Source organism: Penaeus monodon, chromosome 30 (genome assembly GCF_015228065.2).
Source record: "Penaeus monodon isolate SGIC_2016 chromosome 30, NSTDA_Pmon_1, whole genome shotgun sequence".
NCBI classification, from domain to species: Eukaryota; Metazoa; Arthropoda; class Malacostraca; order Decapoda; family Penaeidae; genus Penaeus; species Penaeus monodon.
Genome location: NC_051415.1, coordinates 30867343 through 30867994, shown reverse-complemented (window position 1 = coordinate 30867994; position 652 = coordinate 30867343).

Sequence of the window (652 nt, the reverse complement as noted above, 5' to 3'; positions counted from 1 at the left end):
GGGAGCCATGGAAGTCATCTTCAATAATGTTATAAATATAAGGACATGATAGCTGCCAAATATCCATGATCCCTATATGGTTAGTAAAGAGTGTGATGCAAGAATAAGGGATTCACAATTTTAATAGGTGCTTAAGATGTGTCTCATGCTTTTTTTAATATGTTCAAGGATGGTGAGTCTTGAATCTGGGGAAGAATTTCCAACTCCAAATAAATGATCGATTGACAGAACATTTAAAGACGATGAGGAGGAGGACGTAAGAGTACAGTTGTTTTATATTCAGAAAATATATCTAACTTATCAAAGGTTTGGTGATAGCAGTTATACTTTGAATAGTATGAATCATTATTTTTGTGTAATGTTAAAATTTCTAGTAAATTAACCTAACGGCTGTTATGGGCAAACTAGCGGTATGCAATCGCTGGTTCGGCAACTTGAGCTGAGCGCGAGATTGGGAGGGCGGGCAAGACGATGGTCGCAAGGGCAGAGGGTCGTTAGCTGACGAGAAAGATAAACGTATGGCCGTTAGCTCTACGTCGGTGGGCATTTGCGTTTTGTCTTTGTGTACATGGAATTATTTCCAATATAGACAACAAGAGGCAAGCATTTTTTTTTCCTTCGCCTTGGAACCACTGCAATATAGGCAACATAG